This window comes from Chinchilla lanigera, unplaced genomic scaffold (assembly GCF_000276665.1).
Source record: "Chinchilla lanigera isolate Chin_1 unplaced genomic scaffold, ChiLan1.0 scaffold00011, whole genome shotgun sequence".
In the NCBI taxonomy this organism is placed as follows: Eukaryota; Metazoa; Chordata; class Mammalia; order Rodentia; family Chinchillidae; genus Chinchilla; species Chinchilla lanigera.
Window position 1 is genome coordinate 35,635,505 of NW_004955412.1, and position 23,868 is coordinate 35,659,372.

Genomic DNA, 23,868 nt, shown 5'->3' on the forward strand with positions numbered 1-23,868 from the left:
AATAAAAAAGAACAATAGCAAAATACCAATAACAGACAAAAACAATAAAAATGATACAGGGTTTTAGAACAAAATGGTAGGAATTAACACTGGTTGTTATATTACATATTATCTTTTATCCCTTAGTTATTGGAGACAGATCAGGCCCAAAATCTCTCAAATGAGTGGATGGCAAAGGCTTAAATTAAAGAGACAAATAGTATGATTTTAGGGCTCCAGGAGGTTCAAAACCCTCTAACTGAATTCAAGATTCTAAGAGTGGTAAGACAAAGAACTTTTCTGGGCAGTCTGTATTTATTTGGTTTTCAAACAAAGGAGGGGGATACTGAAGAAAATGTGGGAATCTGAGTGAAATCTAGCAGGACCTTGGGAGATATTTTCCCCGAGTACCAAATTATGTCAATCAGGAGAACTACCATATCTTTAGGTTGACATTTATTGTAGGAGTATGGAGCCTGCAGCTGCAGTCTATTTTAGTTACTTGGGGTTTGATCCAGGCATCCTCAGTTGTGGCCTTATCTTGTCCTTTGAGGGGTCACAGCTTCATAGGCTAATATAGGCCTCAGTGGGGACCAGTGATTCATAGAGGTTCACTCACTATGAATCTGCTGCCCATCTCCAGACAAGGGGCCTAGGCCTTGGATAGGCTCACAAGTAAACATGGAAAGCCAACTAGTTAATATTAAATTCTGCTCAGAGCCACGTCATAGTGGTCTCCATCAACAGCTCATTAATTTACACAAATGTTTTTTTGTTCATACGGTTTTGAATGTGTGAATTACTTTGGGTAGTAAAAGCAGCATTTGTACTCTCAGATTTCTCTCTCTTTGAGTGTCAATTTATGGGAAGTGGGCAGTTGAACCTATAAGGAGAAGAGTGGCTACCCTTCCACACAAGTGAGCTCATGAGGGTGAGAAGAATGAGGTCTCTTGAGTGCCAGACTCTGGTTGATGGCTGCAGATTCTAGAAAGGCCTAACTTTCTTCCTCCTCACTCTGAAGTTCTTTTCTTTTCCCTGACATGGAGAAACAGAGATGAATCATTGGCTTACACAGCAGCAGACTAGTTTACAGGTTTCCCCAAAGACTTCTCTGGGAATACAGTGCTTTTGAGCACTTTGTAAGATGTTTATGGTAAGCAGAAAAGTAGAACTTAGCCCCAGGATTGTGGAGTTGCATGAATTATCACCTTCTGCAAGAATGGCTGCAGAGGAGCCTTCACTGTCCCTCCCTCCCCTGTTCATGGTGTTTGGGCTCTACCGTCTGCTTCCTGAGCTGGTACTTTCCTCTTTCTCCTGTCTTAGCTGCCGTAGCTCCCAGTATTTCCAATGTACTATACTCAACCTTCCTGGACAGGTCAGAGGGTCACAAACAGGAAGCAACATCAAGGAAGCCAAGCAGACATAGCTGGAGGGGATGAGCTGGAGGACAGGAGCTGATCTTTTTCCTACCTCGCAGATAATCTCACTTCGGAAAACAACTGTGCTTTCTCAGAGGAAGACTCACAGTCTCAATCTCTAGCCACTTCCTGCCCATCCTAGGGAACCACCAGCCAGTTCTTTCCTTCAGTAGCCAGGAAATGAATGGTTTTGTATGGCACGGTGTTCACATCTGCTTCCTGAGGCTCAGGAGCCCACTAGCCTCCCCAAGTGTCCTGGACTCATGCTAGTGACCTGAGACATCTTGTAGTTTTTGTCTTAAATCCAACTCTTCTGGTCATAATCACATAATTGAACAATTATAACTATTCTAGACACCTAATTCACATGTAAATGAGCTTGTTCCCAGGAAGGTTTGCACAATTTAACAAGTGATTAGCAATTTTAATAGCTAGCTCTACCCTGGAACCTTAGTATGTTGAAAGGATCATGGCAGATCAGAATCACTCTCAGCAGAAAGAGACTTGCTTCATTTCCCAAGGGGACCTGCATCTTTCTAGGCACTCAACTCTCCCAGTTTATTCCTTGCTGTTGAAGCTTTCCTCAATTATGTTTTTCCTTAGCTTGGGTGGTCACTGGGCCCCTCTGGCTCAAGGACATTCAGCTTACAGGGGGTGAAGGTTGTGATTTGGGGATAAACTACTTGGAGGGTGATAGGAAGCCAAATGGAAGTGTGGGATCTACCACAGTGAGTCAAGGCATGGGCACACTCATCAAAAGGCCACACCCACTGCATAGCATTGTACATGGCAGTTGCTGAACAAAGAAGTGTTGTTGTGTTGTTGACAGTAGGGTGTGTGGTGCTGCTTGTGTGGTCAATTGAGCAGGAATTGAGGCAACATAAAGTTGGAAGGAGAAAGCTGGGTTCTTTCCTGGGGTTACCTCTCTGACCTGCAGTTTCTTTATCAAGTAGATTCACAAATAACTACTTCTCAAAGTTATTATGAAATTTAATGATGTAGCTTATGTTAAATGCTCAAAGTGGTGTGTGGTATGATGACAGCCCATTTTCTTTCCAAAGTCTCCTTGAAGGGAGGAAGTTTTTTCTCATTCCATAGTGATGTCAACCAGTATCAGGGGAAAACAGTCTCTCATCTCAGAATTTTTTTAGCTAGTCAGATGTTACAAAAATATGCTCATCATTCAGATATATGATCCTCTCTTTGATAGCTGTGGTTTGAAAATAAAAATTCTCTCCTTGTGGTAACAGAAGTGGGCCTTTCACTGTAGTAGGCAGGTTTGGTTGGGATTCTGATAAAGTTAGAACAAGAGCTAACCAGTTATGGTGTTACACACCTGTAATCTCAGCACTCAAGAGGTTGAAGCAGGAGGATTGCTCATGGTTTCAAACTAGCCTGGGCTTCATAGTGAGTCCAAAGCCAGCTTGAATTACACAGCAAGAAGCTGTTTTCAAAAACAAAACAAAACAAAACAAAACAAACAAGGGCTTTGGTACTTCTGTATCAAATATTTCCATGCAAAACTTAAATCTACAATAACTACCTGCTTGCTTGAAAATAGTCAATTAATTTCCATTATATAACTAAAACATCTGAGCATGTACAAGCTCAAATGTGTACTTCATTTTCTGTGTTTTGCGTCCATTGTTACACTGGGTGAATGGGAATGGAAGCCTTCCTGCACTCACTCTTCTTCCTCCTTTCTTCCCTTCCATCTCTGTTCCATAATGACCGAGCCCCCTCTGGCCTCTCCTTTTACATTTCTCCCTGCTGCTTCCCTCTCTTCTGCCTTCTGATGGAGAGAAAAGTGGCTTCCTTCCACCCTGCTACTGTGAAGAAGATGAGGCTACAAATTAAAGGGACATGGGATAGCTTAAGGGAGGAAAGCCAGTTTTAATTACATGCACATGCAGGGGAGTCTGACAGAAGTACAAGGCTCAATGAAGAAAGAGTCCTATGGTTGCAGCTTAGGTAGATTCTAAGCTGCAGAAAGGGCTTGAGGCCTCAGATGGTGGGAGATTCAAGTTATGGGGGGACGGCTGGGGAAAGCATGGTCAGGAAATGTTGCCTAGTTCTGCACACAAACTTCCTCTGGAGACAGGGGTTGTCTGGAGCAGCCCTCTGTCTAACGCAGAACTTTCAATATGTAGATTTCCGTTATAAATTTCTTTTTTTAAATAGCAACTTTTGAGTTCTCCTCCTGTATCTAAAGTTTCTCAGAGTAGCCAGCTCAGAATATGTAAGAGAAGCATATTTTGGAGTGGCATAATCTGCACTGCTGTAGTTATACAGTCACTGGACAGAGTCCCAGGAGCTCCCCTAGAGAGGAGATAGACAGCTCAACTTGAACCACCATGTAAATTCTTGACCACTATCATAGAAAAAGAATTTCAAGGTGCTTTGGTGAAAGGCATAGAGAGATCTTACTAGGCAGAGTTAAAGGCGTTCATATTTATGAAATAGAGTGTATGACTGGTCTGGGGCTGGGCATACACCTGTGCTCTTGGAGGTGTTCTTTAAAATGGGTGATCCATGGTAGTTTTCTCAAAAACATTTCTTGCATCCTTTGAATATTTTTCTTTATGTGAAGGTGACATTGCCTCCCTTTATCTTATCAGCTAGATTAATTTGTGGACTTACTGTATCTTTAAGAGTTTTGCACATGATGGACTTGGAAGACACAAATGAAAATACCTAGGGAGTATGGAACTAATAACCTTGGGTAACTTTGTGTTCTGAAGTTGCAGGTTTTTTTTTTTTTTTAAGTCCACATTTAAAAGCATGATTTTCTTTGTCTCCTTTCTGACTATCTTTGTTTCTTCTCTCTCAATCCTTCAGAGTAGTGCATCCTGGGCCCCAGCAGAGCCAAACCTTCAGCAGAGGTCAGGCCTTGCCTTCTCCCATAGCATTATGAGGTTGTAATAAGCTGGCTTTGTCAAAAGCTCCAGGAAGAAAAAGATGTCAGAAGGAAGACATGGCTATGTGTGCAGCACACCCCAGGAGAGCACCGTGGCCTTGCACTTGGTAACGTAGTCCATCATTTTGAGTCCTTCTGTAGCATTGTGAGACAGGACTCAGATGATGAGGTGGTTTCCATGGAAATGCCATGGCTTCATTGGCAAAAAGCACTGCTTTGTGTCAGAAAAAGATGGGAAATAGTATCCTTACTTGCAAATGATTAAACTTCTCTCTAAACCCTCCTTTTATCCTTACATTACTTAGCTTGTGTGTAGGCTGAATTCTGGAAAGCAGAGGCTCTGATTGTAGACTACTCCCCACTACAGACAGTCATTCATTTACTCTGTAATACTTGCTGCCATTTACTGAGTATTTTGCAGGCATAAGACAAGAGTCTTGTGTGTGCTGTTTATTTCTCACAGGAGTCATTTGTGGGAGGCAGATATTGTTGGGTCCTTTATCAAGGAAAGGAATACCAAGGAGTCAAGGAAACTGAAAATGACTAAGTGACTTGGCCAAAGTTGAACAGGCAGGAGTCACAGCCAAGGCCACATTTTGTGAAAGGCCATGAGCCAATCTCAGTGTCTCAAAAAGTTTCTATATGCTAATGTTCAGATGAACGAAGGGAAGAATGAACAAGTGGAGAGAGGAGGACTCCAGGAACAGAGTGTGCTGCTTATCCAGTCTGTAGGCAGCAGTGTCACCATCCCATGCAGGGGGCTCAGAGCAGATTGATTGATAACAGAGGTGCAGTTCCTGACCTCTGACCCTTGAACCTTGAACCTTCTACCTAGGCCCTCCTTCTGCTCTGACTGTTCTTGCTTGGATGACAGCCCACTTTGGACATAGGCATCTATCAAGTCTCTGTCTAGAGAGGCTTGTACGGTAGAATGCTTTTTTCTGAATTTTCTTTGGAGCCTGGGCTCTTGGCAGCTGGCCCCTCCTAGCCCAGCTGTGGCTCCTGGCTCTTGCCATGGCCCTCGTGAAGAATGATGACATTACTATATAGCCTAGGGCCTGCATGGCTCTGGAATGAGTGATACCTGGCCCTGTGGGCCCATGGGAGAGGTACTGTCTGACATACTTGGCAGCCATTGGGTCTTCCTAGGTCAGAGCATGAAGAAAACATATGTCTGTCTAGATGTGGACAGGAATTTGCTTTTTCTCCAGAACCCGGTAGAGGAAATTTTTAAACACACTCTTTGGCAGAGCATCTGTGTGCAAACATCCAGATGATCGAAGGGAAGAATGAAAAAATGGAGAGAGGAGCATGCTGAGAACAGAGCATGATGCTTATCCAGCTCAATGAACTACTCCTGGGGTCCAATCTCAACAGGACCAGGACCTGCTGCCCACCAGCTGCAGCACTGGGCAAGAGCTCCTCTCTCCCCTGTAGGACTTTGTCTGTGATTCCTCTTTGGACTGGTTACCACTTCTCTATTGGAATAGGGAGTAGGTAGGAGGCCACAGAAAAAACAGAGGGAAGTATAGGGCCTAACCATGTGAGAAAGTTACCTGTTGTAGTTAAATGATGCTACATAATGAATCACCTTGAAATTCAGTGACTTAACACAATCTCCATGTCATTATAGATCATGGTTTTGTGAGCTGAGCATCTGGGCAGAATTTCACAGGGTGATTGCTCCGATCCCCATGACCTTGACAGAGGTTACCTGGAGGTGCTCAGCTGGAGAGTGGCCTGGCCTGGGGTCTCGAGATGGAGAGAAGAAGGCAAGTGCACATGGACTTTAAAGAGAACCTACCTATGCTCTCTGTTTGATGTGGGCTCCCAGAGAGTGATCCCAGAGTAACATGTGGACAGGCAACACTGTCGCAAACAGAAACTTCTAAAGGCACAGCCAGTGTAAGAGGCCCATGACTGCTTCTACCACACACTAGACAGAAGGGTCCAGGGTCTCCATACCTTGTGCAGAGATCCTGTTCAACAGGAATATTGTGAAATGGTTTACAGCTCTCCCGAAATTCATCCCATCTGGTTTTAACAAGGAGTAACAGAAAAAGCAGCAGTGAAAGAAATGGCCATGTGATTAGACTGAGCCTCAGAGTATTCCTTTGTCTCTTGGATCTTTTCTGTTTTGGGTACCTGAGAAGTGCTGGCTGGGGCAAGCAGGAACAAGCCATCTTAGCTGATAGTTCACACTATAACGTCCAAGAGACAGTTCTGGGTGCTCATCATGAGCAAAATGCCACATGAAACCTCTGGGGATATAATTATGACCTTGCCCTGAACACCCTGACACTGTAGTGATGAAGAATGCAGGTGAAAGCTGACAAAACTTCTAGATGGACCAAAAGTTAGGCTTTTGTGGTTCCAAACCATGATTTTTTTCCAGTTATCCAAAGTCTGTACTCTTAACTAGAGAGGTGGACCATATGTAGGATTTGGCATCCACCAAATATTATATTTTCAAGGACAAAGTTTGGGAAAGCCTACCCATTAAGCCGGGCCTCTGTGCGAGACATAACATGACTTCCCTATGCCACGGGCTGTCTCCCTCCCTATGCCCTGGTGCAGGGTCTGGCTTCTGTCTCCCTGTTGGACACTGTGCACATGGCAGCAGGGTTTGGATCAATGCCTTCAATTCTGGAGTAAGAGGCCACAGCCACCCTATTCTTAGTGGTATCTGACTTTGGTACATTCCATGGACTGAGAGAACAGAGGCACTGCCACCCACAGTGTCCAGGGAGGAAAGAATTTGTTCACTATGGAGATTGTGAAAGGTTTCCATACAGGGCCAGGAGGCATTACTTCATCTTTTAGAAATTCATTTGGTCCTGTACGTTTTTCCAGAGAAATAAAACTCTGGGGAGAAACAGAGCTGGAGGTGTGGGAGGGTTGCATTTCTAGAGGACAGGCAGGGACATCAAGGGAGAACAGCAGATCGAAGCCAGCAGGGAGAGGCCACAGAGATCTCAGCTGCAGCCCATTGCAGGCCAGGACCCTCTCTGAAGACTCATTTGTCTATAGTCCTCTTTCAAACCTGATAGAATCCCCTCAAAGTGACAGAGCATCTGCAATTCTCTCATATCTGTGATAAAAATAGACTTCAGTTCTCATTCTTCTACCTGGAAATGTGCCCATCAGCACCCAAGCCTGAGGAGGCAGAGCTGGCCACACTTCCTGCAAAAGTTCCAAGTAGACATCAAAGGAAGCTACTAGCTCAGAGGCTACGTGGCAGTAGTAGTCCTTGTGGGGGACAGGTCCTCCCAAAGTGTCTTGGCTGCAGCCTTGGCATCGTGAGGGATTGGATGATCCCATCCAAATGCCTGTACAAAGATGGAAATCATGAAATGACAGAGCTTATGTCTGGATGTGAAGGATTTCTGTCCTCTCTGCTTCCTCCATGGCTTCCCACTCCAGAACATTCTGAGGCTCCTTATAGATTCCACAGAGAGCCTGGGTTCTAGGTGGTACCACTGGGGCTCCTGTCCAGATGAGAGAGGCAGAGATACAGAAAGGATGAAGAAAGATAACATAAAATAACCCAGAAGAGAAGGGGAGAAGAAAAGGTGACCCTGGCTCTGGGGATTGGGTCGGGGGACAAGAGATCAGAACCAATGTTTCAGTGAAATAGAAAAGAAAAATCTTTCTGGAAGTTGGGAATGAAACAGAAAACTTTGAGTCTGCAAAGGGAGAAGTTGTCTGAGCTGAAGGCTGGGGAGGGGCCAGATGGTCCATCCAGACAGGAGTGGACGATGGACAGGGACAGGGCTTGGCCCAGTCTTTTGAAGGCCCCATGACCATCAGCCAGAGACACCATGGCTACATGAGTTGGTCAAAATGGAAACAAGGCCGGGAGTGGTGGCACACGCCTGTAATCCCAACACTTGGGAGGCTGAGGCAGGAGGATCAAGAGTTCAAGACCAGCCTGGGCTACAAAGTGACCTTAAGGCCAGCCTGAAGTGCATAGAGAGACCCTGTCTCAAAAAGACAAAAAAAAAGAAAAAGAAAACAAGTGGGGTTGTCTCTCCTTCCTGTTCCCAAGCAGCCCCAACCCCAGATTCCCAAGCCTACATATTTATTACTAGAGCACGAGCTCATTCTCATGAGTGCTATTCTCACAGCCCTGGCGTAGAGGAGGAAGCTGGCTGTGGAGACAGCAAGAACACCACAGGAGAGTCAGGCTATCCTGAGCATGCATCCTGAGACACCTGGCAAGTGTTCTAGGGACAACAGCTGCCACCAGTAAGATAACTTGGCTTCTAGATATGGGTTCTTAAATAGTATTAAATCTCAATATAAAAATGATAACAAGGCCATACCTCTGCCTAACATGATACGACCATACTGCATGCCACCGAAAATGCACTACACCTCTGCATGCAAGGAAATGCAGAGCCCCTTGAGTAAAACTTACACTTTTCCTTTATATCCTGTATCTTAAATACTGTGATGTAATCTTCACAGAGCATAAGTCTATGACATAAATCAATACCCCTGCTGTTGCACTATAAGGGGATAAGAGAAAGAAGAAGACAAACACATGCACACACTTTCAACAAAATAGGAAACTTTCAGGATAACTACGCTCTTCATTTCTGTAACTGGTCGTACTACTGTCATTAGTATTTATAACTACCTTCTACTACCTGCTTTGTTTTCCCTTTGCCTTCAGCAAGAACTTCAGCTCGTTTCTTAAAGATCTGGGTCTTTAGAGGGCCTGCCTGAACTGCATGGTTATAACAAGACACACCCTGAGGGTTCCCCTGCATTCCAGACATTTTCTTCCTTGCTTCAGGTGGCATAGTGGTTGTTTCTCCAGGTAGACAGGATGAGTCACCACCATCAAGAGTCACTCCCTTCTTTGCCTCTTGTTTCAGAAGCAGGAGAAGCCCAAGGCTGCCGGTGGCAGTCTTAACTTACAGTTAACAAAAAACATTGCTGTTTTCCTGCTGGAAGCACTACTCAATGGGGAACTAAGGTTTCTAGCCCAGAAGAGCACCAGGTTATGAGGACAGGAAGCAAAATTCTTGCTAGTGAGTGGCTAGGGGTGATAGTCAGTGCTGTCATTCCCATTTTTACCCTGTGATTTGTGGTGTTATTATGCAAAAAATAATGAGCATTTATGGGCTTCTTCTCTCCATCTCTTTTCCTTGTAGAGGAGGTAACAATTACCCACCTTAATTCTTAATAGAAATCTTAGGCTTGGTCTGGAAACCAAACTGCACCAAGACAGATTGCAGGGGAAAAGCACATGCAGTTTATTAATATTCACACGTGCCTGGTGTTCCTTACAAGAGAGTGAAGACACAAACAAATGGCCAGAGCAGAATGCTTTTAACCTTTTGCACAAAGGACGACAAATTTGTGAAAGAATGACAAGTCAAAGGAGCAGTAAATGTTGAAGAAGTCAGCTAGTGGAAGGTAATGGTTGTTTTAGTAAGTTTATTTGTGCAAAGCCATTACAGAATCAATTCCCAGTTTCTGGTATGAGGTTAACACCTCACCTTGGTATAGGGAAAGAATCATCCTAAAGGAGCTGCAGTCCTGATTGCCCTTTGTGCCACTGATACTCTCCGGTACCTTCATCTTGGATCAGCATATTGTGGGTGGTTCACTTCATACTCCTGAGCTTTCTGCTGGCTGGAAACAGACGGTACAAGTATCCTGAGAGGGAAAGACACTGAGTCTAGGGTGATCACTACTGAGACATCCCATCTTTCCAGAAACACTGGGGTGGGAATATTCAGAGTGTCAATGGCAGAAAAATAACCCAAAGACATTATTCTTATCCTGCACCTATGACTATGTCACCTTTGTGACAAAAAGGATTTTGCCAGTGTGGTTAAATCAAGGATCATAGGCTGGCAAGGGTATCTGGACTTAGCCAGGTGGTCCTGTGGAAACACAAGGTCCTCAAGAGGAAAGTGAGGCAGGGACTCAGTCAAAGTGGAAACCTGGTGGCAAAATAGGCTAGAGGGACTTTGAGGATGGAGAGAGGGGGCCACAACCCAAAGAAAGCTAGCAGCACCTAGAAGGTGAAAAAGGTAAGGAAGTGGGTTCTGCAGAAGGAGTCATCCCTGCAGAAACAGTCATTTAAGTCCAGTGAGACGCATTCACACTTCTACCCTCCATAACCATGGTGATAAATTTGTGTTTTAACTACTAAATTGTGCCTCTGTTACAGCAGCAATCAGAAATAATGTAAAGGTGATTAATAAACTTATACTGTGAAATACTGGAGTTGTATTTTAAAACAGATAAGCTAACTTTACCAAAATGCTTAGGTATAGAGATCCCTCTCCACCAGTCTCCTTGAGGTCTGGAGGAATCCACATTTATAATCCAAAGAAAAAGGAAATAAATGTAATTGCAAGGAAAAGTTATTGGAATTCCAATAAGTAATTCCAATCTACCACTTCCAGTGCAACCCAAGGCAAGAGTAAAGAGATAAACACATATGTACAGTGGTGGGGAGCCAAGAGGGTCCTAAATCCAGTTAGAACAATGGCTAATGGGAACAAAGACCTCCACTCAGGGCTGAACCCAGTTTTATTAATCTGAGAAAAGGGGAGTGGCTTGGGAGTGACTGTGAAAGTGGTGGGAAGTATGTAAGTGCTGTGAGCCAGGCTAGGTAGGAGGTGAGACAGCATCTCTGCAATATGCAGAGAGACAGTGAGAGATGCAGAAAGCATAACTTGCATAACACAACCTGAGGAAGTAACTTGTGTTTTGAAGAAAGAATAATCTGCATAATGCAACTTGAGGAAGTATCTTGTACTCTGGGGTCTGCCTTGAGGCATCAGGGTCTTTTTCTTAAGGCTCAATCTCAGCCAACAGCGTGGCATCACTCAGCCTAGCTCACACATACCAGTTGGAAGCTACAGGCAGGGCATCACTGACCTGTCCCATTGCTTTAAAGACTACATCAGCACCTCTGCTAGACCCATTTGCATTGCTTAAAGCCATTTGAGGGGTGTCTTGATTACTTTTCTCTCACTGCTGAGACAAAATACCCAACATCCAAAATTAAGGAAGAAAAGGTTTATTTAGCTCACCGTTTGTGGAGGTTTCCATATTCAGCTGGTTCCAAGCAGGGTAGCATGGCACAAGGGCAACAGTTCAAGGCAGCAGAAGACAGCAAAGCAGCAAGAGCAAAGAGGCGGGTGGGGGAAAGCCTCTTTTCCTCCCTTATATTATAAGCAGACTACTCCCTCCCACCCGATTGGGCTGGTGTACTGTAGCACTCACACCATCTCCATGCCCTCCTCTTGCACAAGACGAGGATGTTTACAAAGTAAGGACCCTGGCTCCCTGTTGAGTCTCTTAGTTAAACTTCTAAACTTCTCAAGTTGACACAATATATCCACCATTACAAGAGGATAAAGAAATACCCTAGCCAGCTCTATACCTATTAATAAATGGAGTCAGGGCCAGGTTTAGACAAAATGGAGACAAAGGCTCTTCTTTCAAGGAGAGCTGTCCTGGTGGCTCTCCACGCTTAGGGACTAAGAAATAAAGTACTCACCTTCACATGGTGAGACTGGCATGTGATAAATCCAGCCTACCACAGTCCTCCTGTGCACTGGCTTGTTCTGGTGCAGAGTGGCAGTCCCTGTGCCCTGCTCAGAAGTGTGCACACAGCCTGGCAGTGTCCTGGTGTGGTGTTTGGCAGCATTGCCTAACTCAGTGCCCACCCGGGGAACGAGCTGGCTGAAAGCTGCCAGCGCAGAGCCACCCTAATGCTTTAATTGGTACTTATTCCAGGCAGTTCATTTACATGTTCCCAGCTTCTGCCAGATGCACAGTCAAGCTGACCTGACAAGAGAGGCTGATGGTAGCAGAGCAATGTGATAATTACTGGGTCCTGCTCTCCCCTGCTTCAATTAGTGCTTATGTGTCACTTAGATATCATGCCTGGCAATGTCTCTCGATTTTTATAATCAGCAGTTCTCTGGCCCAGAACTTAGTAGATGAACAATAAATATTTATTGAGTGAATGAATGTTAGTGATCTGAAAGATCAGATTTCACTAGGTACAATCCCCATCCTGTCTCTGAGAACATTCACCACTGGAGAGCCAGAGCTTCCATGTTGCCATAGAAATCAATAAAAATGCAGCCTGTGAACATTTGGTGTCCCACAGTGGACCAAGGGTGGGACCAGAAGCCCACACATGCACCCATACCATGTCATCCTTTCCCATGTGTTGGGTAGAAGATGTCTAGAAAGCCAGGCACCCTCAATACCACTGTCTTCTGCAAGTGACATATGAGAAGAGGTTAAGTGCATGGCTTCAGAGTCAGTGGTGTATGGATTTACCTTGCAATTGCCCCAGAGCAAGCCCAGCATATTTACCCAGCCAACTAGAAACAGACCAAACATTAGGGTGATGTGTGAAGCTTTACATCTGGACCCTGGCTCCAGGAATGTGTGTCATTCTTAGCTTGAGGCAAATCAGACACATTCTGAAGTCACTTTGGTCCTAACCATTATAGACATACCTGCTTCTGACTCACAATATGGGAACCCTACTGGTCTTGCTACTGCCCAGGACCATGTTTCTTTCACTGAGTCCCCCAAGAAACTGGATTCTGACATCCTGGCCCCACTGGACCATCTCTTCCTTCTCCCAGCACTTCAGGGCTGGTCCTCACACACTTGGGATGGGCTGCTCTGGAACAGGTGGACCAGAAGTCCAAATCCCACTCAGGTCATCCCTTAGTAGATGTGCAACTTTCAGTATGGTGCAGTTTTTATGATCCAATTTCCTTATATACAAAATGAGGGTAATAACAGTGCCTACTTTACTGGATTGCTCTGAGGATTAAATCAAATTAAATCTCTGCACACTGTGCGTGGCAGGCAGTAACATCTCAACAACTCTCCCCTCACAGGCTGACCCGTGACTCCCTGAACAGTAGCTCTAACCTGCTCCAGATGTCCCTCGGCACAGGATTTGTCAGCTAGCACAGCAGACAGTCCCGTGGGGTCTGCCCAAGAAGCGGCTGAGGTCGGTGTGGGTGGTGCCTGGCCCCAGGCAGGCTCTGGCTCCTGTCCCACACCCTAGCTCATCGGGCCAGGGTACTAGTCCCTGCCTTGATGGCACAGCCTGGGCAAGGAGGGCAGGAGGAGGTCACATACCTCTTCTGTAGACCCCTGGTAACCATGGAGATGCCCTGTGCACATGTCCTCTCCCAGCTGGAGGACAGGGTACAACAAATGTTAAGCCTGAGGATCGCATAACCATGCACTGCAGTTGGGAATTAAATTATAGAAAGGAAGTGAAAGTTAGAGGGCAAAGTGTCTCCTTTCCTGACACATTCTTCCTCTCCACCAGAGACACAGAGTCATAGCCTGATAGTGCAAAAGTGTTCATCCAACTTCTGCTCAGCTCAGTTTCATTAATTGCTGTGAACCCCAAGGGATAAAGGGGAAATAAAGTGCTCAGAACCTGGAGCGAAGGTCCTCAGCCATCTTTGTGGTCTTTGAACAAACTCCAGCAGGGAAAGGCATGGCCATGCCTTCCAGTGCACGTAGTATTCCCTGGGGGAGCCAGCAACCTCATCAGTATTGTACTTGCAGCTCTCCTGTTCGCCTCACTTCCGCCACAGCATGGCTGTCTTCAATCTACTTTATTTTCTTGTTCTCCCCACCACTACCAAGCTCCCACATCCTGAAATAGTGGCTAGTGCTGCATCATTCTAAACTCCCGTTCTCTTTTGTCTTCACCATGTGCTAATTATGCCCTTACAGTGAGCTGGTCTGTATGCTGGAAGTGTGTGGTGCTTTGGCTGTAGCCAGAGTTGTCCTGTTTATCCAGCTGCTTGGTGGAGCCTCCCCAAGTCCCTGCATCATGGCAGGCAGCATAGAGTGCTAAGCCTCAGAGACGAACAGATGGGCGCTTGCCTGGAGAAGCACACAGCACAGCTGCTTGGAGACACAAACAGCAGACAGTGGACACAGCAGCAGAGAGTGGAGGCCAGGGCAGGAGCTGGGAAGGAGAAAGTTAAGAAAGGTTTCTGCAGGTCTTGAACTACGGGTGAAGGGGAAACAGGAAAAGCATGAGGAGGAAAGAGCCCAGAGCCTTGGGAAAAGCTCTGCCTTCCTGGGGCCCATGTTTCCTGAGCTTCTAACCTGGGCTTTGATGAGCAAGGAAATGAAAGCCTTCTTGGGAGAGACTGAGATGGGAAAGCCCTTGCTTAGGAGGGATGTGAAGCTGCCAGAAGAGACAGAGAGGAGGAGGCGTTTCCTGTGAGCATCAGGTGTGAGTTCAGACAGGGCAGGAATGACTAACAGGGCTAGAGATGCAGGCAGAGCTGGAGTCCAGGGTAGGGCTGAGCAGTGCACACTCAGCCCTGGAAGGCTCACCCTTGGGAGACATTGCAGCAGGGCTTCCTCTGGGGTTGCCTATGGGGCATCACTGGGCCCAGCTCACAGCGAAGTCCTCCAGGATTGAGGGTGGCTAGAGCATGGGGTGTGTGTGTGTGTGTGTGTGTGTGTGTGTGTGTGGCATAGGCCACAGAGCCTGCCACTGGATGGGGAGAGAGACTAGTGCCAGAGGGAGGGTGTGGCTGTGTGCCGCACTAAGAGTGGAAACCCTGGAGGAGAACATGTGGGAAGACAGAGCTGTGGGCCTGCCACCCGCACCAGAGGAAGCGCTGTGCAGGCTCCACACCTCCCTGACATCCCAGGGTGGCTAAGCATCTGCTGTTGCTATCTGCTGAGGTCACGTGGAGTTGGAGAGCGGCGCTCTGTCCAAGCTGTCAGAGATGCACTTGCAGCCTTTGCCTTTGCCTGGCTTTTGCCAGTGAAGGGTGGCCCTGTGCAATTGTCACCTGCTCTGGAAAGCCTTTCCAGCTAGGTGGCCCCTGTCCTGGCGTGCTAGGATGAAGGGGCTCCTGGAATGCTGGCTTTGGTGGTAAAGGAGCAGCCCAGCAACCTGGGGTGTTGTTGCTGCCAACAGAGAACTAGGTGATCTAGAAAGAAATATATTTCTCAGAGCTCTGGAGAATGGGCATCCACGGACTGGAGGGTCCCCCTTAGGACAGAGAGTCATCTCCCAGGGAGAGAGTAATCCTGCTAGCTTGGGTTTCTTTCTTCTTACAAAGTATGAGTGTCATCTGGGAGCCCTGCCCTCATGACCACGTCTAACTCTGATCAGGTCCTAAAAGGCCATCCACATGTGAAGTTGGAGATTAAGTTTCCAACACAGGAGTTTTGGGGGTGCACTTTCCACCCATAGCAGCATTACCCTCTGTCCCGCCCTTTCTTTGTCCAATGCTAGCCCAGTGTACAGGTGACTCTAATAAGCCAGTCCAGGGTGCTCTGTTCTTTCCTGTATAGTGATTACACAAACCTTCCTCCACAGGGTGAGGTCAGCCTCATTCAGGGCTGTGCTCCCAGCACCCAGACCTTGCCTGGCCCAACCCTTGTACTCAGGGGATATTTATAGCAAAATCAATAGTGCAGCCCTCCCTGAGATGTGGCGTGTCTGTGTCTCCAGGATTTAGCTCAAGTTCTGTTCTCCAGCAGTGTTTATGCTGCTGTCTTCTCCACAGCCCTCCTGCTGTTTCCTCCTTGACAATTGCTCAAATATCAGCTTCACTTACTGTAGGAGTGAGCTTGGGTCCTGGGACCCAGCTGCCCTCCACCAGGTTTATTGAATAAATGACCCTATATTTATCTCTGTAAATGTCAGTTTTTGGGTTTGTCCTTTTTCTTCTAAATTATTTTTGAATCCTCATTTTGTGATTCAATTTATTAGTGACCCATAGCAGGCACTGTCATCCACAATTAGATAAATGTGCACTCCGTATTCATCCTGTACTTGTCTAAGATGGGTTACACAGAACAGGGCTGATAAATGTCATCCATCACGTAGCTGAGGAAAGCAGAGACAAAACAAGGGGTTGGCAGCAAGGACGCACCTTGGAGATAAGTTGAGGTCTTTCTTACACCTAAAATCTTATTTCTCTAACCCCACATTATCCTGCTTGCCATAGTACACACAGCTTATTATTAAAAGAGTGGCCCACGTGTCACCAATTCCACATTGTTGTCTGAATTCTCCAGAAGCGCTCTAATCTTCCTTTACTTTAGAATACTGCGTGTACTTCACTGTACTCACTCATCCTAAACATTCCTGACGTGCTTCAGTCTTGCAAGCATTGGACTGGGTAATGGTCACCAAAAAGAGGAGGATACAAGTGGGGATTTACTTTGTGATGTATTTATTTAAACAATTGACTTAATTTCTACTCTATTGCTTGTGGTCTGGGCAAGTTATATAGAATTTCTCAGGTTTTGTTTGCCTATCTGCAAAAAAGTGGAAATATTATTTGCTTTGTTTAATGCAGTTATGCATGCTAGATGATATTATGAAGCATCTGGCTGTACCTGGTACCCAACTGATGCCTAGCAATCATCTTCCTCTCCCCTACACATCAGGCCATACTGGAGGAGCTTTTCTCCTGCTTGTCTCTCTGCTCTGCTGCATCCAGCACAGTCCTTGATCCTGAGGAGCTTTGCTCATGTTGCAGAGCTGGTTTAATTGGGGGGCACCCCTGAGAACTGGCTTCTTTCTCTCAGGCACTAACTGAAGTGACAGATACCTACCATTTGCAGGACCTCTTCCTGTAGTCCGGTCTTGGGGCCTTGGGGCAGGTTCTAGGTGTGTCACCTCCTGTGGATTCAGAGCATGATAAAGGACTGGCTTCTCATAAGTAGAATGCCTCCCTGTCACTGGAGGATGTGAGAGGTTCACGCCTGTCTTGGTCATTTTTCTTGTCACTAAGACACAATAGCAGATACCCATAATTTTAAAAAGGAGATGTTTATTTTTATAGTTTCAGAGTTCTCAGTGCTTGTGTAGTCAGCCAGCTCCAAGCAGTGCAGCATAGTGAAAGGACCTGGCTGAGGAAAGCAGCTCCTGTCATGGCATCCAGGAAGCAGAGAAAGAGGGGAGAAGACAGAGAGGGAAGCAGCTTGCCCTAGGGACCCACCTCTTCTGGCTAGGCCCCATCTCCCCACACCAAGCCAAGGTAGTACCTCCTCAGCCACTCACCTTCCAAGGCCCCCTCTGAGCATATGCAGGACGGGGAATCCAGATATACACTGTACCATGGCCTCCATGGCCCGGGGACCTTGTGTATGAGGCTAGTGCCTCTGGTGAGGTGGCATGTGCAGGTCATCTGCTGCATCCAGCCCCATCCATAGGGATGTCACGAAACACCTGGCCTTTGGTTTCTTCCTGCTTCCCATGCCTTTCCTCTTTATTCCCATACCTTCCTCTTCCCTATTCTGTGCCACCCCTCTGTGGCTCCCCCTTTCTGTCCTCCACGCAGGCTGCAGTTTTCTCTCCTTTCTTCTCTCTTCTGCTCCAATTCCTGACCTCAATTAGGGCACACAGACACTTATTTTGCACAAACAATGTCTGAAACTGTGCAAAAGAACCTACAGAACAAGCAAAAAACAAGTTCATCCTAGTGAGGCTATATATATATAATGGAGTTTTCCTAGTGTTGGAAAACTTGCAGTCTCCCTTAAATTTCTACCCCTCTTCCCCTTCCCTCCTCCCCTCTCCCTCCACAACCCCTTCCCCACCCCCACTTCCTTCCCCCTTCCCCCACTGCCCTGTCTGCTGAAGAATCATTAGAATCTTTTAAAAGAAATCTGTCTCACATATCACGAAACGACTTATCTCCTGATCTCATTGCATGGATATAAATACATTCATTGCAAGTAAAAGACAATTTAATGAAATAAATTGTGAAAAATTTATAGCAAAGTCTTGAATTTCATGTGAATCAATCAAATGAACTCTAAATCATTGGCAGCACACAGCACGCATGCTTTCTATCTTTGTGCAGCCTTTTTTTTTAAGCTTCACATATTAGGGGACTTTAGTATATCTTGTCTTATTTGCACCCCATTTTCTCCACCTCTGCTGTGGCCTCTAGAAGCAAAAGAAGACACTCAGTTCTGTTTAGACAGCTGGTTAATTGAGGAAGACACTGCATTAGCTCAGAATGTACTCAGTTCCAGTGTTATGGCACCATGATGACTCTGAGATGAGCAAGTGAGACCTGGCAGTGCTGGTCTGGTATAAGCTAGGTGCTTTCCTGCCAGGACCTCTCTGGGAGCCATAGAGCCGCCTGCTCATTTTTGCAGGAGGAGTGCAGATCACATTAACACGGCGCTTCAGTCAATGATGGGCCACATACGCAAGGTGCCTGTAAAGTTATAATGGAGTGGAACATTTTCTGTCACCCAGTGAAGTTGTAGCCACTATAACATTTTAGCACAGCACGTGACTCATGTGATTGTGGTGCTGCTGGTGCAGACAAGCCTACTGCTCTGCTGGTTATATAAGAGTATAGTACGTGCAATTATATACACTGTGTAATGCTTAATAAAAAAGGACTGCATTACTAGTTTATGTATTTACCTTGTTACACTTACCATTATTTTATGTACTTTTATTTACTGTTTGCTGTATCGGGAATTAAACCCAAGGCTTTCTCACTTAGTTACATTCCCCAGCCCATTTTTTCTTCAGTACTAGGGACTGAACCTCTAATCTCTGCACTGACATTGCCAGCTTAGTTTAATTTTTATTTTGAGACAGGGTCTTGATACTCATTAGGTTGTCTGGGCTGAACTCAAACTTGGGATCTTCTTTTCTCAGACCTGCAGAGTGCTATGATTAGAGGTGTGCACCGCCGTGCCAGCTCTTATCATTGTTTTAGAGAATGCTCTTTCTACTGAAAAAAAAAATCAGTTCTGCATGAAACAGTATGGTGTATCATGAAGGCAGCAGCTGCATACTGCTCATTTTACCAAGTCCCTGTTGAATCATTTCCTGTTGATCTTACTTTCATCCAGAGTTGTTTTGTTCATTGTCTTATCAACTTTCTAGTGGCTGAGTCATAAATACCTGACACCTGCAGTTTAAAGAAGAAGAGAATTTATTTTGGCTCACATTTCAATTCATTATCAGCTGGTTCCAGGGCAGGATGGAATGGCAGAAGCATGGCGGGGTGGTGGAGCTGTTCTTCTGTGTCAAAAAGGAAGCAGTGTGAGGAAGGATGTGTTGGGGAAGAGATAAACTCTTCCAGGCCATATTTATGGTGACCAGACCCACCTCCTAGGAGCCAGTCAGCCACAAACACCAGTCACCCTCCAGAAGCCCGGTCTCTGAGTCATGAGTTTCTTAGGGGACATCTAGATATAAACCACAACACTGAGCACAGCCTCAGGCATAATTACACATGTGTATATATGCATCTCCTAGTGATATAGGGGAAAAAAAACCTCCCACACTGAAAGATATCTGGGACAAATTCGTGTTCACTGAAATCAAAGAATGAACTTTAGGAACAATGGAGTTTAAGAGCAGAATATATTTATTGAGGGAAAGAAAGCTTCTGTCTAAGACAGGAACAGAAGGGGGCCTGAGTGGGTTGCCCAGGAACCTGTCTTCTCTAGGGACTTTTATAGAGCAAAACCAAGAGGTGAGGCAGGTCCAAGGTAGAAAACACAGGAACTCGCTAGGTGGGCATGAGTTGGGACAAAACTATGATCAGCCAATAAGATTACAAGTATAATTGTTCAGGTAAAATTGATTAAATCAGGATCAAATGGGGAAGCGAGTCAAGTAGCAAGCTGACATGAACACAGAACCTGGACCTTTCCTGTAGAGAGTTGGGCTAGTGTCACTTCCTGGACTTTTCAAGGTGACTGTTACCTATTTAGAATATCAATCCCTGAGGTCCGTCCCTAGGGAAGTATGTGGGTGCATCTGTTTAATCTTTTGTCCACAGCTGGAAGTGTCTGTCTGCCCCACAGTTGCAAGTTATCTTATCTTCCACAACGGCTCCTTCCAGGGTCTGACCCTGTCCGACTGTCTATAATATTTCTAATATTTCGACCTAACTCAGCTGCCTATAACACTAGGGGTGCAGTAGGTGTGCTACTGAGATTTGTGTAAGCACAATCTGTGTTGTTTGCACAAAATATTTCCTGACACATTTATTAGAATGTATTTCTATTGTTAAGTAATGTACAACCACATTAAAATCATAAATTTGACTTAAAGTAAATTTTAAAAGTTTCCCATTCAGAGAAACTGTATACGTAAGTAACAGAAAAAGAGAAAAAAATTACAAAATATATAAAAAATAAAGGGCTGGATAGGTAAAGAACTCTTGCAAGTTAATAATAAAAAAATAAGCAAAATATTTAAACAAACTTTAGAAATAGGATATATTAGTGGTCAAAAAGCACACGAAGTAAGCACACACTTGGATAAAAAACACCTTGAAAAAGATATCTGATAACTGAAGCATAACTAAATGGCCCAATTTTAAAAGGGCAAATATTCTAAGTAGATTTCTCTAAGGAATATATACATATGAAAAGCAAACATATGAAAAGAACCTGAACATCATGGGAACTGAAAATTAAGATGACAATGACACCCACCACACACCAGGTCTGAATGAGGCCCTTCAAAAAGGCAGATACAAAGACAGGTTCCTGCATTCCCAGTGCTCCTGGAGGTTGAGGCAGGAAGATGGCAAGTTCAAGTGTAGCCTGGGCTACCTAGAAACTTAATGAGACCCTGGCTCAAAATAAGAAAAACAAAGAAAAATTGCTGGCAGTGAGGGTCAGTATGAAGGCTGTGAGTTCAATCTCCAATATAAGAAAGAAAGAAGGAAGGAGGGAAAGGCAGGCAGGCAGGCAGGAAAGAAGGAAGGAAGGAAGGAAGGAAGGAAGGAAGGAAGGAAGGAAGGAAGGAAGGAAGGGAGGGAGGGAGAGAAGGATTTCAGGGGTTGACACTTATGACTCAGGGAAGGTATTAAGAGGTGAATAGCTCAGAAAGAACCCTGCCTCAGGAATGGTTTGAGCCACTTATCAAGGAGGTTCTGCGTTGTTCAGCTTCTGCCTTCTGCCTTCACCACAGGAGGATGTGCACTCCTCTCTGTGGACAGTGCAGCCCAAGATGCCCTCTTGGAAGCAGAGAGTACCCACCACCACAGTGATCTTGGACTTCTTGGGCCCCATGACCGTAAGAATGTGTTTCTCTTCTTTCAAATTACCCAGTGCTCAGGCATTTTGTCATAGCAACACAACATGATGAAAGTGGCTTAAATACAAAATGCTGACAACATCAAATGTGAGAGTGTGGAGCAACCAAAAGACACATGCATTCTGGTGGGAGTGTAAGCTGGTCCAGCCACTTTAAAAGACAGTTGACTAGTTTCTTATAAAATGTAGCATATGCTTACAGCACAGTTCAGCATTCATGGTTTCTGATACTTACTCAAATGAATTGAAAACATACATTTATACTAGCCCTGGATTCAAACCCTAGTACTAAAAAAAAAAAAAATGAAACAAAACAAAATAAAATAAGAAAGAAAGAAAAAAGAAACAAAGAACAGAAAGAAACCTTATTCTAGACAGAAATGAACACAAATTTTTGATAGGCTTTTTCATAATTGCAGAAAAAGAACAAAACTGCATGTCTCCTAAATAAACTTATTGCCAAGCTACACTAATCAAAACAATGTTTATATTTTCATATGTATAGGCATGTAGATCTATAAAGATAAAATAGAATAGAAAGCCCAGGAAGAAATCCTGGCATATATCATAAATAAGAAAACAAACAACAATAACACAAATCAGGGGGAGGGGGAGTGTCTGTCTAGCTATGCTACCCAGGAACCCCTGGGCCTGGCAATCCCTAACTTTAGCCTCCCTAGCAGTAGCTGGTACCACAGCCTTATGCCTGGATATGATCAATTAACAGTTAGCTAGAGTACTGAGATCAGTCAATAGAGATGTGATTTCTTCCAATAAATTTTGAGGAGAAAATGATAGCCCCATGCAAAAAATGAAGGTACACTCACATTGTGCACCATATGCAAAAACTTAACTCAAAGTTGATCAAAGACCTAAACATAAGAATTTAAAATATTCTTAAGAGAAATCACAGAGGACTATCTTTATGACATTAGATTTGACAATGACCTCTGGGATATAACAAAAACATAGAAAATGAAGGAAGAGATAACTTGGACTTCTCCAAAATTAAATATTTTGTTCATCAAATAATGCTACCAATACAGTGAAAACCAAACCAAATGGTAAGAGACATTTACAAATCATATTCCTGATAAAGGATTAATGTCCAGAACATTTAAGGAACTCCCACAACTCAACAACAAAAAGCAAATAATCCAATTTAACAAGTGACTAAAGACTTTAAAATATATTTCTCCAAAGAAGATAAACCAGTGGCCAATAAGCACATGGAGTTTGTTTTCAACGTGACTAGTCATTCGTGAAATGTAAATTAAATACAAATGAGATTCATTCAATGGCTATTAAAAAGAGACAGAAAAAATGAAAGAAAAATTTTTAAAAGGGGATGAGAAGTATTGGTAAGGACTTGGAAAAATTAGAATTTTGTGTATTGCAGATGGAAATTTAAAATAATGTAGCAACTGCAGAAAAATCAACAAATGTTTAAGTTGATTATAATGCTTTTCATTATGACTGAGAACTGCCCAAAGTCCACTGACAGATGAATAGTTAAACAAAATTTGCCAGTTACATTAAATGGAACATTATTGATCATTATTAGTTTATGCCATTTTGATACATACTACAATATAGATGAACCTTAGAAACATGCTAAATGACACAGACCAGACACAGAAAGCCACATATTGTATGATCATATTTATGTGGATTGTCTCATCAAATTCATAGAGACAAAAAGCAGAACAGAAAGTACCAAAAAAGCTGAACCATGTAACATAAGGAGGAGAGGTTTATTTGGTTCATGGTTTTAGAGGATTCAGTCCAGAGTCAGCTGGTTCCAAGGTAGTAATAAGGCAAAAGAGCATGGTGGAGGAAAGCTGCTAAATCTATGGCAACCAGAAAGCAGAGAGGGAGAAAGCAGCAAGAAGAATACACCCTTCTGGGGCAAGTTCCAGGTGACCACTGTTCTTGGCAGGCCCTGCTCCTAATGGCACATTCAGCGATGAGCTCATTAAAGAATAAATCCACTGATGGTATAGCACTATCCCAAAGCCCCACCTCTGAACACCACAGACTTCTGGGGAAATTTTAGCTCTAAACCACAATAAGGAGGATGTGGCTCAATATTATTTTGGGGGTAAAGAGTCAAGAAAAGACTGTAACAGGGTTGTCTTTTATTTGTGACTCCAGAATGGAGCAACACTTCATTCTATGCACGTTCTTATGAGTGTTTGGATTAGTGGAGCAAAGAAAATTAGCTTCAGAGTCAGAAAAGGATGGGGTCAGCAGAAATGGCAAACAGAAGGGAGATTGGTTTTCTCTCCTTTTCTTTCTTTTCTTTTCTTTCTCCCTTTTTCTTCATTTCATTTCATTTCATTTCTCCTCTCCTCTCCTCTCCTCTCCTCTCCTCTCCTCTCCTCTCTTCTCCTTCTCCTTCTCCTTCTCCTTCTCCTCCTCCTCCTCCTCCTCCTTCTTCTTCTTCTTCTTCCTCCCTTC